Genomic DNA, 16,208 nt, shown 5'->3' with positions numbered 1-16,208 from the left:
AATCCCTGGCCTTGCTGTCAGCTGTGGTGCAGGTTACAGATGCAGCTCAGATCCTGTGTCGCTGTGGCTGTGAGGCAGGCCTACAGCTGTAGCTCCGATTTGATCCCTAGCCTGAGAACTTCCATTCGCCACAGGTGCGGCCCTCAAAAGCAAAAAATAACAATAACAAGAATAATAATTTTGGAATATGGTTTTTTGGTAGACACCAGTAATACATGTGGTCACAAGTACACAGGCTAGATTATATAGATACCTGAAGAAAAAAAAATAAAACAGAGACAAAGGTAGAAAATGTTTCTGTTTTCAAAGTCTAGATCTAATCTGTCCAATGAGGTAGTCAGGTGGGATTATTTAAATTTCAATAAATGAAATCAAGCATCTAAAAATGGGGGGATAAAAGTATATCAAGGAAAATTTCAGTTCCTCAATCACATGAGCTGCATTTTAGTGCTCCCTACCCATCTGTGACCGGCAGCTACCGACGGGCCGGCCCAGACAGAACCTGCCATCACCGCAGAAACTTCTGTTAGACACAGCGCTGGTCTGGATGCACACCCCAGAGTCAGAGGCCATTATTGGTCATACAGTTAATGAACGTCATGAAAGAAGAGAAAAAATAAAAGGAGGCAATTTAAGAAGAGTCGCTTAACGACATATATTTGATGAAAAAAGAATAAGAAATACTAAGGAGGAGTTCCCATTGTGGCGCAGTGGTTAACGAATCCGACTAGGAACCATGAGGTTGCGGGTTCAATCCCTGCCCTTGCTCGGTGGGTTGACGATCCGGCGTTGCCGTGAGCTGTGGTGTAGGCTGCAGATGCGGCTCGGATCCTGCGTTGTTGTGGCTCTGGCGTAGGCCGGTGGCTGCAGTTCCGATTTGACCCCTAGCCTGGGAACCTCCATGTGCCGTGGGAGCGGCCCAAGAAATAGCAACAACAACAACAACAACAACAAAAGACAAAAAAAAAAAAAAAAAAAAAAGAAAGAAATACTAAGGAGACATCAAGAGTCACTCACATTAATTGCTGTCAAGATAAATCAAGATAAAAACAATCTGTACTTTTGAATCTAATGCTCGTTATATCTGTCATGCTCACTAGAGTTGAAAATGAGATGACATCAGTAATATGAACAGAATTTTTTTTGTTTGGTTTTTTTTTTTTTTTTTGTCTTTTCACAGCTGAACCCACAGCATATGGAAGCTCCCAGGCTAGGGGTCAAATCAGAGCTATAGCTGCCGGCCTACACCACAGCCACAGCATCTCGGGATCCAAACCACGTCTGTGACCTACACCACAGCTCCTGGTAACGCCGGGTCCTTACCCCACTGAGCAAGGCCAGGGATCGAACCTGCATCCTCACGGATGCTAGTCAGATTCGTTTCCACTGTGCCATCCTGGGAACTCTGAACAGAAAAAAAATTTTTACAAGCTTCAAAAATTCTGCTGTGGGTTAAGGAGACAAAGACGACCAAGCTGACTGTTAAAAGGTGAGAACCACAGGCTGAGAATCTGAAGAGAAAAACTCCCATGAGGGCTAAGACTGGTTAAATCACCACACCAATGTGATGACAACACAGAGAAATGAAAGAAGAAAATTTGCTGCAAGGAAGTTGTGGAAATGAATGAGATTACATTTGGCAACTGGGCTCCCAGTTCAGCATGTCTCTGGTTGCTTGTTATGTGTGTGCTGTGTTGTGACTATTGCAAATGTGTTTTGAAAATAAAAAAATAAAAAATAAATAAGGGAGTTCCCGTCGTGGCTCAGCAGAAGTGAACCTGACTGGCATCCACGAGGACACGGGCTCGACCCCTGGCCTTGCTCAGTGGGTTAAGGATCCAGCACTGCCGTGAGCTGTGGTGTGGGTCACAGACGCATCTCGGGTCTGGCGTTGCTGTGGTTGCGGTGCAGGCTGGCAGCTGTAGCTCAGATTCGACCTCTAGCCTGGGACCCTCCATATGTTGCAGGTGCAGTCCTAAAAAGACAAAAGCAAAAAGAAAGTGGCAGAGGGTAAAATGTGTCTCATGCCCTTTGGCACAACTCCCATCAGGACATTTCTGAGATGAAGAAAACACTGCTTCCACCACCTCTAGAGAAAGACATGTCACCACAAAGGCTCTTGTGTCCTGGACGCCTCTTTTTGTCGGCATGAGGCTGTGTCCTTCACAGCAAAATGTCATCCTCACACTCTCCCTCCCTGATCGGCTCCGAAACCCCCGGACGCGCCGTATGTCACGTCCCTGGAGGCTGTTCTCAGTCCATTTATGCAGCGGCACAAAATGAGCCTATTGGGGTATAACCGGCGTCTTACGGGAGTTACTTCAATTATTACCCAGTTTTGTAAACGTTCTAGGTGCTCAGAGGTGGACCTAGTGCCAGCAAAGGCACCGGGTGGAACAAGGCTTGTGGTACCTGGGAGAGTCCGTCCATGAAGAGCATGTAAATACAGAAACGTCTGCAGTGTTAGTGCCCAGGAGAATGTTGCCGCTCAGAGAGTTTCCGCTGCCTAAGGTCAGGCCACAAGCTCGTGGCCGAGCCAGGGGGAGGCCCTGGGTTTCTGCGTCTGCAAAATCCAGTCCCATCTGGGCCCTGTGCATGCACCCTCCCACCGACTGTATCATGGGACAGGATGAGCAGAGGTGGCACGACTTTCTGGCAGGAAGAGCAGGCGTCTTGACACCTGTTTTAAGCTGGGCTCCCCCAGAAGCAGCCCCTGAGGAAAGGGTGTGTCGGGGGTCATCCGGACAGAGACCCCGGGAAGCACGGCCGGTGCCGTGGGGAAGCAGGCTAGGGTAGGCAGGACGTCCATACGAGGTGTGCAGATGAAAGGATGCATCCTGCTCGTAAAAGGGGCTATGAGTTCCCTCTGGGGACCTCTGAGAAATGGTGGAGACCACTCCCCAAAGTTGTTCACCCAGAAGAGGAAGCGGAGACATTCCTTCTTCCAACTTTCTCCTTTACTGGCTGAGGGCTACTCCCAGGGCCAGGCACTCTCCAACCCCTCTGGACTGCCCCAGGCATGAACCCCCGCGCCCCAAACAGCCGCCAGGCAGAAGGCCTCCGGTGCCTGGAGTCAGAAGGGCTGAGAGGTGGGAACGGTTTGTGCCAAGAGGAGCCGGGATGGGCTCGGGCAGCTGCTCTACGACCCCAGACAGACGAAGACAAGTTCTGATGAGGACTCTGCCGCCACGGGTTTAAGACTTTGGGCAAATAAGGATCTCACGGAAGAGGAAACACTGCACTCGGTTGTTTTAAATCTGCTAGATCTCCGTCTAGAATGGGTCTTCTTCTTCCTTATTTTTTTCCTGTATAAAACTGTTGGCTGGAATCAGACCAGTTGTCTTAGACGAGGTCTCATTCATGCCTTCGCTGGTTTCCTGACCTAATATTCTCCCATGGTCCTCTATTTGCCGTGTCCCCTACAAACTGGCTGTCAGAGCTAAAGACATTAGATTTCAGCTCAACATTATGGCAAAAAGCTCCTTCGTGGAGGTGAGCTGTCGCTTGCAATGCGACCATCAGGAGGCTCGCCACACCTGCTGCTTCCCTCATCAGTTAAGCTGAGTTTATCACTGGACAGGTAGTGACGGCCAGGTCGCTCTGCCGCTCAGATCCTTTACTGGTCACAGGGAGTCCAGACAGCCATGTTGCTGGAGCCCGGGAGAATTCAAGGATACAGTCAATGGCCCTGGCACAATCCGTAAATCTAGCAGGGGCTCCGTTAATGACAAGTATAATACGTCTGGAGAGTTCCCACTGCGGTACAGTGGAAACGAATCTGACTAGGATCCATGACAATTCGAGTTCCAACCCTGGCCTCGCTCAGTGGGTTAAGGATCTGGCATTGCTATGAGCTGTGGTGTGAGTCAGAGACTCAACGCAGATCTCGTGATGCTGCAGCTGTGGTGTAGGCCAGCAGCTGCAGCTCCAATTCGACCGCTAGCCTAGGAACCTCCATATGCTTCAAGTGAGGCCCTAAAAAGCAAAAAAAAAAAAAAAAAAAAAGCATCTGGAATAAGTACATCGGGGAAGAGAAGGAACTACCAGGAATGTACCCTTGACAGCTTCAGAAGGACATAATTTTAAACTGACTTTTCAGAAGGCATGAGGGAGAACTGCCTCCCAGTGTGAGTTACAAAGGAGAACAGAAACACAGAGTGCGTGGTACGAAGAGCAGCATGGACTGGGAAGGAGATGAAAGTCAAAGCAGGAAAGCTGTGATGAGCAGTGGTTTGGGAGGATTTAGGTATCATGTTAAGCACACTGGATTTTATTCTGTGTACAAGAGGAAGCCATCCAAGATGAGACTTTGATTTAAGCAAGATCTTTTTGGATCCACCTCCTAGACTAATGAAAATAAAAACAAAAACAAATGGAACCTAATTAAACTTAAAAGCGTTTGCACAACAAAGGAAACCATAAAAGAGAGAGAGAGAGAAAAGACAACCCAGAGAATGGGAGAAAATCTTTGCAAATGATGCAACCAACGAGGGATTAATCTCCAAAATATGGAAACAACTCATTCAGCTCAATATCAAAACAACAAAAACCCAATCAAAAAATGGACAGAAGATCTAAATATACATTTCTCCGAAGAAGACAGACAGGTGGCCAAAAAAGCACATGAAAAGATGTTCAATATCACTAGTTGTTAGAGAAATGCAAATTGAAACTTCCATGTCACTTCACACCAGGTAGAATGGCCATCATCAAAAAGTCTACAAACAATGCTGGACAGGGTGTGGAGAAGAGGGAACCCACCTACACTGTTGGTGGGAATATAAATTGGTCCAGCCACTATAGAGAGCAGTATGGAGAGTCTTCAAAAAACTAAATATATCATACCATATGATCCAGCAATCCCACTCTTGGACATATATCCAGAGAAAATTCTAGTTCAAAAAGATACATGCGCCCAGTGTTCATTGCAACACTATTTACAACATCCAAGACATGGAAACAACCTAAATGCCCATCAACAGAGGACTGGATAAAGAAGATGTAGTACATATGTATACAGTGGAGTATTACTCAACCATGAAAAAGAATGGACTGTCAGTGGCAGCAACATGGATGAACCTAGAGATTACCATACTAAGTGAAGTAAGCCAGAGAGAGAAAAACATCATGTGATATTATTATATATATATATATAAAAACAAATGCTACAAATGAACTTATTTACAAAACAGACACAGACTCGAAGACTTTAAAAACAGACTTATTCTCACCAGAGGGGACAGGCGGGAGGGAGGGATAGACTGGGGGTTTGAGACTGGCACGTGCACACTTCTGTATTTGGATGGAACGGACCGAAAATGAGGCCCTGCTGTACAGCACAGAGCACTCCACCCAATATTCTGTGATAACCTACATGGGAGAAGAATCTGAAGAGGAGTGGATGTGCGTGTGTATATAACTGAGTCACTCTGCTGCACAGCAGAGATCATCACCACACTGTCCATCAACTACACTTCAATAAAACTTCCAAAAAACTGAAAAAAAAAAGAGAATCATTTGACGTGAGTTTCCTAGAGGTTCAAGAGTATAGTGATACCCAAGATCTTCTGTTGGTCCTTTGAGACCTTCTCTCACCTTCCTCGACCTAATTCTCTGTCCCCAAAGGCCACACCGGCTGGACCCCATCAGTGTCCTCTGTTGGTTTGGGGGTTCTGAGGAGTTTGGCCTAGGGAGGAGCCCCCGCAGTCCAGGCAGAGAGGGAAGTGAGGTTCGAGGTCACCGCGGGAAAGCCTTCTGCCCGAGGAGACAGTTCCACGGGAGGCGTGTGCTCCACAGCAGCCCCCACTCCAGGTTACAGGGAAGACTGCAGTGAGGGGTGCAGGCTCACCATCCCCCACCGGCACCATGTACACCGGCCCTGTATACAGCTGTCTTTGGATCCTGTTATGTGTACTGCCATTTGTTTCCTGCTGCATATATTAATACAGGCATCCTCTCCGTTTGGAAACTTTGCTTCATACCCCTCTGCTTTTACAAAAGACCTACCTCAGTGTCTGCTTTTGCTACTGGAAAGAAATCCAGAGAGGATCTTCACTTAAAAATATATATGTGTGTGTGTGTGTGTGTGTGTGTGTGTGTTTCGATGCATATATCGAAACATGAAAAGAGCGTTCAGCATTTGTTTTGCAGTGAGCGAGGCGGCACCACCCAGCTCCATCCCCGGAACCACACTCAGCATCTCAGCACCAAGCCGCCACAGCTCTGAACTGTGTCTGAGCATCTGGGCTTTAGCTCCACTTATCTGTGCCTTCCTTAGCAAGATGCATTCTAACCTAATTGCTTCTTCTTCATCTTATGCCCTATTTGACTTTATAGAAACAGTCTGCTTTCCAACAGCAAGGGAAACCCATAGTACAAAAAAAAAAAAACCGATCCAAGTAACAGACCCTCAAAATAAGTTTCTGGGTTGATTTGCTTATCTATTTAAGGATCCTAGAAGAATAAAGTTTGGATATCCCACCAGGAAAGAACTGTCCAGTCACAGCCCCGGCAGAGGAAAAGCGGACACAGAGACAGACTGTGCGACGGAGGAAAAGGAACTCTGACGGCCAAACTCTGCTGTGTCGAGCTACAGGTGTGGGGACAGCATCAGCTACTGTTTGTGCCCCTTGGTTACTTTTTTTTTTCTCTTCCCCTCTGCTTCCTTACAGGAAAACCCCCACGATCACTAATGTTTTTGTTCTAGACCCGGGCGTGCCTGAAGGAACATCACCAGGTGACGATTCAGCAGCTGCTAGGAACTCGTGTGTCCCCTGGGAAAGGGACACAAACTTTTTTCACAAACACGAGTAGATGCTAACGGCCCCAAGGAAGGTGGGACCAGAGAGCTTGTCTGTCACTCTAGATCCAGACGTTTGGCTGTTAAGGGATACCCGTTGTCTCCCTCACGGTTCCTGCACAGTCCCAGCAGATCTGATGAAAGCAGGAGGTGAAGGTGCTTACGCCTCTGCTCCCATCCTGGCGGCTGTCTCTGCCTGGCTGCTCCTGGGACTGGAGGACACAGGTCCTGTCGTGGGGAGTGTTAGGAGTCACCCCCCAATCCGTATGCGGACACTCTAACCTTGAATGCCACTGCATTTGGAATAAGGAAGAAATTCAAGTTAAACAAGATCATGGGGTGGGGCTCGTGTTCATCCAGAAGAGACACCAAATGGCTTATTCTCTCTCCACACTGTGAGGACACGGCCAGAAGGCAGCCAGCTGCAAGCCAGGAAGAGAGCTTTCAGCAGAGACCCCATCAGCTGGCACCTTGAACTCAGGCTTCCCGGCCTCTAAACTGTGAGATATGAACTTCGGGAGTTCCCACTGTGGTTCAGCGGAAACAAACCCGATTCATATCCATGAGGACACGGGTTCAACCCCCGGCCTCGCTCAATGGGTCAAGGACCCAGAGTTGCTGTGGCTGTGGTGTAGGCCGGCAGCGACAGCTCCAATTCGACCCCTAGCCTGGGAACCTCCATATGCCCCAGAAAATGAACTTGGCTTATTTAAGCCACATTGCCTATGGTAATGCAGCAAAGACAGTGAGTCTCTCCCTGGGACCCTCTTTTGTCAGGCATTTGCCACAGCCCCTGACTTGCCTCTTCAGCCCTCTGGACAGTAAGCATTCCTCTCTTCCTTCTCAATCCTCTCACAGCCCCTCTATGAACCCCCTCTTTACTCTCTTCTAAGCATTTTTCCCGTTGGGCCTTGACTGATGATGGAAATAATTCTGGACTTCCTGTGACCGTTGAAATGCAGAATGTGGGAAAATCGAGGCAGGGCAATGCTTCTGGATCCTTTCTCTTTAACAAGGATGCACTAAGCCCCGGCTTTGTGCTGGGCAGTAAAGAAGAGAGAAAAGGAAACCTGCCCTCAAGAACATTCCAGTGTGGGAGACACATGAAAAATAAGTGAGCAGAGAGCAAGGAGATAATTTCAGGCTGTGCCCTGAGCAATGAGGGAAACACACAGCATGCAGAGATGGAGAAGAGATGGGTTGAGAGGTGATCTAAAAAGGCCTTAGAGGATATGGAGAAAAGGGAATCCTCCTACACTGCTGGTGGGAATGTAAGTTGGCATAACCAACTATAGTACGGAGGTTCCTCAGAAAACTAAGCATAGAGTTAACTTACGATATAGCAATCTCACTCCTGGGCACATATCCTTCTAAAGCTATAATTCAAAAAGCTACAGTCGCCCTATGTTCATAACACAATTCACAACAGCCAAGACATGGAAACAACCTAAATATCCAGCAACAGATGAATGAATATAAAAGATGTGGTACATACATACGATGGAATACTACTCAGCCATAAAAAAGAACACAAGAATGCCCTTTGCAGCAGTATGGATGGACCCTGAGATTATCATACTAAGTCAGACAGAGAAATGCAAATACCATACGACATCACTCATATGTGGAATCTCAAATAGGACACAAATGAACCTGTCTATGAAACAAACAGATTCGTGGACATAGAGAACAGACTTGTGGTTGCCAAGGGGGAGGGACTTGGGAGAGGGATGGGGTGGGAGGTTGAGGTTAGCAGATGATGCGTGGAGGGGATAAACCACGAGGTCCTACTGTGCAGCACAGAGAGCTATGTTCAATGTCCTATGAAAAACCACAATGAAAAAGAATGTTTTAAAAAAGCATGCATATATGTGTATGACAGAATCACTTTGCTGTACAGCAGAAATTAACACAACACTATAAATCACCCACACTTCATTTTTACAAAACGGCCTTGGAGAAGATGACAGAAAAACTACTGAGAAGGGAGAATCGATAATACCAATTAGGAGTTCCTGTCGTGGCTCAGCAGTAATGAACCCAACTTGTATCTGTGAGGATGCAAGTTTGATTCCTGGCCTCGCTCAGTGGGTTAAGGATCCAGTGTTGCTGTGAGCGGTGGTGTAGGCTGCAGATGCAGTTCAGATCTGGTGTAGCCATGGCTGTGATGTAGGCCAGCAGCTACAGCTCCGATTCCAATCCTAGTCTGGGAACTTCCATTTGCCACAGGTGCAGGCCTAAAAAGACAAAAAAATAATAATACTGATAAATGATTAAATGTGGAAAATAAAGGAGGAAAAAGAATCAAAAATAATCCCAAGATTTCCATCTGAGTAACTAGGAGAACATAGAACCTACCTAGCATTGGAGTTCCCATCGTGGTGCAGTGGTTAACGAATCTGACTAGGAACCATGGGGTTTCGGGTTCGATCCCTGGCCTTGCTCAGTGGGTTAAGGATCCTGCGTTGCCGTGAGCCGTGGTGTGGGTTGCAGACGTGGCTCGGATCCTGCATTGCTGTGGCTCTGGCATAGGCCGGCAGCTGCAGCTCCAATTAGACCCCTAGCCTGGGAACCTCCATATGCCATGGGAGCGGCACAAGAAATGGCAAAAAGACAAAAAAAAAAAAAAAAAATCTAACAGATATAAAATAGATCTACATTTTTCCAGCAGAGGTAGGCAAACTACAAATTCATCCTGCCCCTCATTTTTGTAAATTAAATGTTGTTGCAAAAAAAACACATTCATTTATTGCCTATGGTTGCTCTCAGCCTACAACCATACAGTAGAGTTGCATCATTTCAACAGAGACTGTATAGCCTGCAAAGCTGAAAATACTGATTAACTAGCTCTTCGCAGGAAAAGTTTGCTGATTCCTTCTCTTTGGCATGTTACCATCGCATCATGACACAGGGAACTGAGGAAGGGGTTCGGTTTCCTCTAGGAAGTGTTTGGCAGCAGGTAGGATCCTCTTTGCCATTCCTGAGAAGACTGGAGGAAAATTCACACTCAAGCTTAAGCAGTACTCGGGATGTGGGGCAATGCTCCTTTCCCATCCCTTAAATAAACACGTCCAGGAACCGTCAGAAATGCCCTTGTCAGTGATGAGGAAACAAGCAGAAAAGAAAGCTCCACCCCCTGACCTTGGTCCGACCACGGAGCGCATTTCTGCCTGAGCCGGCAACTTCTGCACAGTTCTCCCGTCCCCACCCCTTCTTCCTATGTTGTCCTGCGGACTCTGGCTGCTAATAACACCTCATCACCCCACAGCATCGACGTCAGAGAAAACGAGGGGATCAAAGGCTCCCCCCGCCCCCACCACCGCCTCCCCCCCTGCAGCCTTGGAGCAGGGCTGTGCCGCTGTCTGCACGTTCAGACTGGCTGGAAGCCTTACCTCCCAGAGAAGGCGCAAGTGTTACCCTCCCGAGAGTCAGGGCGGTAGCGTGTCCTCGACAAAGCAACCCGCTGCGAAGCTGAATGGGCATTAGCTCCAAGGCCATCTCATGATTGAAATAAGAGAAAATCCTTTCTTTCAAAGCAAGACTCTGTGCACAGATGATCCCTGTCGCGATTTGCAAATCTGAATCCAATGAACAGCACAGGCTGGCCCACATCCCCCGCTCAGCTTGACACCCCCCCCCCAGCTCCGTGTTACCACTTGTTTGTATCCATTTTTCTGGGTTACTATTTTTGGCCATGCTTTTAGCCAGAGGATTAAGTCTGAGAACAGGCAGATATGGACTCAAGAAAGATAGATGGTGGTTTTAATTTATTCTCCCAGAATGAGGAGCTGAATGACCTTTTGTTCAGAGAGCCCTCAAAGCTGGCTAGCTGACTGCCAATTTCAAGCAACCTCCCAAAACATGACAAATTTATAGGATTCTTGTCATCATGTCCACTAGTAAGAGAAACTCCCATATGGATGATCATAAATTCATACACTTTAGAGCAAAATAGCTGTGAGATTGGTGAGGATGTGACAGCACCCTGGACTTGGGTGTGAAACGACCTGGGCATGACCTTGGGCTGTGGCCCTTACTCTTTGTCCCCCCAGAAACATCTAGCCTGCAGGGTACTCTCTGGAAAAAGAAAGGACTGCATCACAGAGTACTAGGAAAATGAATAAAGGAAAGCCTCATTCCAAAGGGAGTCAGGACGCCCTGAAGGGGGAGCGACTCTTTCCAGGTGACTTACATAACCCAGCAGGAAGATGAAAGATTCTCTCCTCAGGCAGCAATGACCCGGCCAATGAGAAATTGCTACAACTCAGCCAATGAGAAACCTACACAACCCCAGTTCTCTTGCAAGCACCATCCCCAACTTCCTCCTTTCCTCTATAAATGAAGAGTGAAAAAATGAAAACAAAAGGGTAATTGTGCTAAGAAAAAAAAAAATGCTCCCCTCCTTTGCCCATGATTCTGCATCGTTCATGTGTCACAACTGCAGTTCCTGTGCTACTCGCCAGTAACCTGGATGTGGCTACGTGAACTGTTTCTCTTTTTCTTTGAAAGGCTGACTACCTTCCAGCGTGAAAACTCTGTTCATCACCACCTCTTCTAGGGGAAGCCCTTCCATGAAAGATCAAAACCTGACACACACAAAGGAGAAATCCAAGGTGGTTTGTTACTGCAAGAGTTTGGAATCAGAGCCTTTCATATTTTGTTTTAGATTAACTGTGTGTGGGGGTGGGGGGTGGGGGGGTGTTCTGAGAAGCTTAGAATCCTAAGATTATCCCTGGCTCTGGACCTAACTCCGTGAGAATTTCTGCATCTTTCTGTTCTTAAGGTAAAAGGACCACAGAGAATGTGCAGTGGCCCCATACTCAGCTTATAGGCAGGAACTGACAAGACACCCCAGCCTGGAACACCAGATCTGGAGCATTCTCCACCTGCACCCTAGAACATCTGAGGACCTGAAGAAAGCTGTGGCTTATTTTGACTTTCGAACTAAGTGGTATTTCCCAATTTTTCTTAGTAGTGAATGACGTACCAAAAAAGCTAATGATTAAATGTCATTTGTTGAGTTCTTTCCTAATTAAAAATCATTTTCTAGGAGTCACCAACTGATTAGTATAAGGACTTTATTGTGGCATGATTTTAATTTTACTCTAGAAAAAAGGATTATACCAATTACCTTGACCTCAGAAGTCTTGGAATGGAAAATTCTGCTTGTGAAAGTACATATTTGTTGGATAATTTTAAAATAAAATTGTGCCTCCAGATAGCACAGTCTCCATCACATGAGGCATTTCATCAAGAATATAATCATTTAGGAGTTCCTGTTGTGGCTCAGTGGTTAACGAACCTGACGAGCATCCATGAGGACTTGGGTTCCATCCCTGGCCTCGTTCAGTGGGTTAAGGATCTGGTGTTGCTGTGAGCTGCGGTGTAGGTTGCAGACATGTCTTGGATCCCAAGTTGCTGGGGCTGTGGTGTAGGCTGGTGGCTAAAGCTCCGATTCAACCCCTAGCCTGGGAACCTCCATATGTCAAGGGTGCGGCCCTAAAATGACCAAAAAAAAAAGAAAAGAATATAATCATTTAGTAAATTTGTTGCTCTGAAATGCAGATGTACTTTTACAAACTTTATTCAATACAAAGGAAACCCTCTGCCCAAACAATATGAACCCAGTCCATTTACTGATGCTACTGCTTTGACACTGTGCATAATTAAATCAATCAAAAACATCACCGCCCTGGTGATGTCTGATAGGAGATTAATTAAACACAGTATGACACATTCATAAAACGGAAGGCCATCCATTTCAAGAGCAGTTTTAGAAAAATATATCTATTTGCATAACTTAAAATATTCATTATTAAAAACAGCTCACAAATGATCTGTACCCTATCATCCCCAAGTCTGTGTGTATAAAATTCTGAAAATGAATTGTATCAGAAATTTCAAGTCGGTTTTGAGTATACTGTTTGAAAAATGAACTAATGTTTTGAAAAACGAAAAATGAGACTTTTTCTTTAACTGGAAAAATTCACCCCCATCACACTCCTTCCCCATTTCACTTCCACCCACTCAGCAAAAGCCACCATTTCCTCATCAGAATTGATATGTATTTAAAAATCATTCCATGTCTTTTTTACACTTTAGAAAGCTTCAAGGTTCAATGACAGTAAGAAAATCTAGGAGACTAAAATAGATTTGTCTTTGGTTTGTTTTTCCACTTAATGAGGAAATATGCTGTTCTGATACTATAAAAAATGATTCAATATGAATCAATTCTCAAAATGCCATAAATCATAGATATTGCAACTTCAAAGCCAAAGTTACTTGCTTGTGTAACTGGAACAGAGGAAACCTACACGTACTCTTTCCCAACTCCTGCCCCACAGTGCAGGGGTTGTTTTGTACTGAAGGGCCTACTGGCCTGGCCTGGTTTACAGAGAATGGCCTGAGACATATCCTGCCACCCCTGGGACAGCCATCAGCCTATGGCTAGGAGAAGAAACACGTCAAAGCTTTGGTCTCTTCTCTGTGTTCCCACCAAGAGAAGGCTTTGTCGTGGGCCCTGATTTCTTGTGGAGGTCAGCGTGGGGCCCAATCTGGGCCAGAGAGGCAAATCGGGTGAAAAGTGACCTTGAACTATATACTAATAATAAATCCCTGTCTTGATACTGCTGTAGACGCCGTGGTTGGTGTGCCTAGTTCTGCCCAGATCTACTTTCTGTACCTGTTACCCAGCTGCCAGCAGTACTGGCGGTGAACAGCTCATACCCACACCGCTCCTCCAAGCAAGCCCCCTGCTGACCGGAGCCAAGGCTAGGATGGAGCCTCTCCTTTCCTCCCACCAGAGCCCGCAGCCCCCATCTGACACGGGCTCCACGAGCTTGGCCCCGGACCTCAAGGAAGGACCACTCTGCAGAGCCCAGCCCCAGCCCCACCCCCACCCCCTGGAAGGGGCCAGGGCCAGACTCCCCCTCATGTCACATCCTTCTCAGCCCCATCTCTCCCTCTGCCCTCTTCCCTTGGTCCCTGCAAGCTTTCTCCTGAAGAGCTGACCTTCAACGGATTATAGGAAGCCCTGTCCCCGCCTCACACTCTGCCTCCTGGGAGCCTGTCCTAAGACAGGGAGAGGGCTTGAGGAGGAAAGATTTTTATTTCCTGATTAAGTTCCCGGATTCCTGTAGTAGGTGATCCGTGGGGACTCAGCACGACCATGATGGGGGTTCCAACGGACCCCCAGGCTGGCCGGCACCCTATCTGGATCGCACTCCATCTGGGAACGACAGTGTATCTTTGCGTCTGTGTGTCTGAGTGTCTCTGTGTCTGGGGAGGGCTGGGGGTGGCCCACTAGTTTCGTGCTGATGGTGCAGACAAATCATCCTTCTGCCTTGCACACTTGGAGGCACCTGGCCTTGGAAAACCCAAGGCCAAATCCCCATCACGTAGAGGCAAAAATGGGTCACGCCGAACCCTGGGTCCCCAGCGATCACCTACAGCAGGAATGGCTCTCAGGGTAAGATCACCCCTGGGAGGGGCTGGGGTTCTTTCTTTCTGTCTTTCTCTCTCTCTCCCTCTTTCTTTCTTGCTACAGTTGCGGCATATGGAAGTTCCCAGGCTAGGAGTCAAATGGGAGCTGCAGCTGCCAGCCTACACCAAAGCTCACAGAAACGCCAGAGCCTTTAACCCACTGCGGGAGGCCAGAGATCGAACCCGCATCCTCATGAATACTAGTCAGGTTTGTTTCTGCTGGGCCATGATGGGACCTCTGTGGCTGGAAGTTCTTCAAAGAAAAGATGGATAAAGGTTCTGTGTGTTGCAGAATACTCTTCAAACACAACAGACGGTCTGAACTCCCTCTGGTGTTTAGTTATTTTCCTCTCTGAAGAGCACTTTCTCCAAACCGTATGTACCCTCAAGGCTCTACTGTGTGCAGGGACCTCCCAGCCCCGCATCTGCCCCAACACTCCGTGTCGCCAGACTCTCTCCTCTCCCACTTTCCACGACTCCTGCTGCCTAGACCACTCTTTGAGCAGCTCCTACACATGATCATGCACTGCACTGCCCCGCTAGCTTCGGATTTATGTGTCTTCTCCCCACCTGATTTGAAAAGCTCTCGAGGAGAGGAACCTACCTGCAACTCTCCGTAAACGGAACTCCCACCGCAGACACCAAGTAGATGTTTATGAATGACGGTGACGCGTACACTCACTGCCGAGCTTGCAAAATGCTACGGCTATTTGTGGATGATGGGATTTTGTGAGGGCTGCTAGTCAAGGTCTTTTCCCGCCCAGGGAGGTGAGGAAATGACGGCAGGGATGGAAGAGGGGTTGGTGCTCTGCTGGAAGCAGAGAGATTAAACTTAAGTCCAAAGAGGGCTGCACTCTTACACGTAGCCCCTCCTCGGCAAGGGAGGACGATCCGGGCTGTCTGGAGATGGAGGGAGAAATACGGTGTTTGCAGAGCACAGGCCAGCCTCTCCGACAGACAGCCTTTTTTGAACTGCTTTCTGTCTCAAAAACTTGAGGTCTAAGTTCAAGAGGAGAGACGTGCTTCTGAAGTTTTCATGTAACTGAGAGATGGTGACAGTGGCACTTTGTTGCCCAGCTGGATGTTCTCTGAGCCAACAGAATGGCCAACTGGCCCCAATGCCAGTAGAGCTCAGGGCAGAACGAGCGAGGCAGAGAAGGGCCAGGAACTCCCCGGACACACGAGATGGTACCTGCCTGAGCCTGAGGCTCCAGGGTCGGGACCACAGGGGAGGGACTGGGGCCAAGGTGGGTGCAACAGAGTCCTGCCTACTTCAGATGGATGCTGCATGAGACTGCCAACTAGAGGTCAGCCAGGGTGGCAGCCAGGTCCCAGGAGAGAGGGCCACTACCTAGAAAAGCTCCCTGGGCTTGAGTCCCTTATCACCAGGATCGTGGAGGAGGGCTCCATCTGCAAGCCCCAAGTCTGTAGACAAGCTGCCAGAGGAACTACAAGGAATGACAGAAAGCAAAGAGCATCCCCTTCATCCCCAGCATGTCCCCAGAGCCAACCTGCCCCTTCTCCACCCTAACTAGAGTTGCCGGAGGGTCGAGCAGGGGAGAGAAGGTGGGGGCGCACTCAGTTGAACACAAGATTAGGGACTGCAAAGGGATAAGAGGATTAAAACGCAGCAACCAGAGTTCCCATCGTGGCTTAGCGGGGTAAGGACCCAACATTGTCTCTGTGAGGCTGTGGCTGTGATCCCTGGCCTTGCTCAGGGGGTTAAGGATCAGGCACTGCCATGGCTGTGACACAAGCCCTGCCCGCAGCTTCCATCTGGCTTTGGCCTAGGAATTCCATATGCTGCAGGTGCGGCCACAAAAAGAGAAAAATATACATATATAACAACCCGGGCTGGTGACATAATTTTTAAGGTCCAATGCCAAATGAAAATATGAGGCTCCCTGTTTAAAAAGCAAGAAAAATC

At 47.7% G+C, this 16,208-nt stretch overlaps 1 protein-coding gene across 15 annotated transcripts in view; it reads right to left on the bottom strand.

Moving 5' to 3' along the window:
• LOC102166310 (uncharacterized) overlaps window positions 1-16,208 on the bottom strand; it is a 671,646-nt gene that overhangs the window by 616,485 nt on the left and 38,953 nt on the right. Inside the window, exon 1 of one of the 15 annotated variants that reach the window (XR_014817247.1) lies at window positions 10,192-10,541. The exons of 13 other annotated variants lie outside the window; for them this stretch is intronic. The gene's annotated coding sequence lies outside the window, so the exon portion shown is untranslated. Of the gene's footprint in view, window positions 1-10,191; window positions 10,542-16,208 lie in introns of those variants that run through there. One more of the 15 variants, XM_084979028.1, reaches the window with a different exon arrangement.

This window comes from Sus scrofa, chromosome 10 (genome assembly GCF_054392235.1).
Source record: "Sus scrofa isolate SSC_HxYL_T2T_F1_AM1 chromosome 10, Sscrofa_HxYL_maternal_Yorkshire_Landrace_v2.0, whole genome shotgun sequence".
In the NCBI taxonomy this organism is placed as follows: Eukaryota; Metazoa; Chordata; class Mammalia; order Artiodactyla; family Suidae; genus Sus; species Sus scrofa.
The sequence above is the reverse complement of the archived record's forward strand: the minus strand, read 5'-3'. Positions and strand labels throughout refer to the sequence as shown.